General features: G+C 43.6%; 1 non-coding gene across 1 annotated transcript; it reads left to right on the top strand.

The window, feature by feature from the left end:
- The first annotated feature begins 506 nt into the window (after positions 1-506).
- On the top strand, positions 507-612 carry LOC118487777. Its single transcript, XR_004882720.1, has one exon. It is a non-coding gene; the product is annotated as a small nucleolar RNA R71 (small nucleolar RNA).
- Positions 613-847: the final 235 nt, after the last annotated feature.

Here is an 847-nt window from a genome sequence, read left to right as displayed (position 1 = left end):
TGTAAGATGGCCGTGAACCAAAATTACCTTGGCTACCTTGAAAATTTGGGTTCGCTTGATTTGACGGGTTCCCATATCTAAAGTTCGGATGGTTCCTCAATCCGGGGTGGTAGGTGTTTGAATTCATGTTGTTGTAGTTCCTACCACCTCCTCCTTGACCTTGACCTTGAACCGCATTGACTTCCTCGTATTGCCCTTCCAACATCCCTTGGCAGTTTTCAGCCGCATGACCTATTTCATTACACAAAGCACAAACATTATATATTTGGTTAGTGGTTTGAACATTACCATCATCTATGGCGTGCACTTGTGGTCGGTTAGTGGTTGGTCGGGCTCTTCTTGAAGCTTGGGCCTTCCTTTTTGATGTAGTTGCCATGCTTTCAAAAAACTCCCAATCTTCATTCTCATAATTCGTTCCAAACGTCCCTCCGGTGATAGACATCAAATCACGTGCGTCTTCGGCACTCAACCCCTCATGAAAAGCGTTCATCAACTCCCATAACTCAATTCCATGATGAGGGCAGTTTTTAATCATCATGTTAAAACGCTCAAACGCCTCATGAAACATTTCACCGTGTTGTTGTTGAAAGCTTCTCAATCCCTTCCGCGCATCATTGGTTTTTTGGGCGGTGTAGAATTCATCCAAAAAGGTTTGTTGCATCTCCCCCCATGTATATATAGATGCCGAAGGCAATGTATAGAACCATTTCTTTGCCTTATCCTCCAAAGAAAACTGAAATAATACCAACTTGACTTCATCGGCCGAAAAACCTTGACTCCCAAAAGTGTTGCAAATTGAGTCATAGGCCTCTAGATGGAAATACGGCTCCTCCGTTGCTAACCCTTT

This window comes from Helianthus annuus, chromosome 15 (genome assembly GCF_002127325.2).
Source record: "Helianthus annuus cultivar XRQ/B chromosome 15, HanXRQr2.0-SUNRISE, whole genome shotgun sequence".
Lineage (NCBI taxonomy): Eukaryota > Viridiplantae > Streptophyta > Magnoliopsida > Asterales > Asteraceae > Helianthus > Helianthus annuus.
The sequence above is the reverse complement of the archived record's forward strand: the minus strand, read 5'-3'. Positions and strand labels throughout refer to the sequence as shown.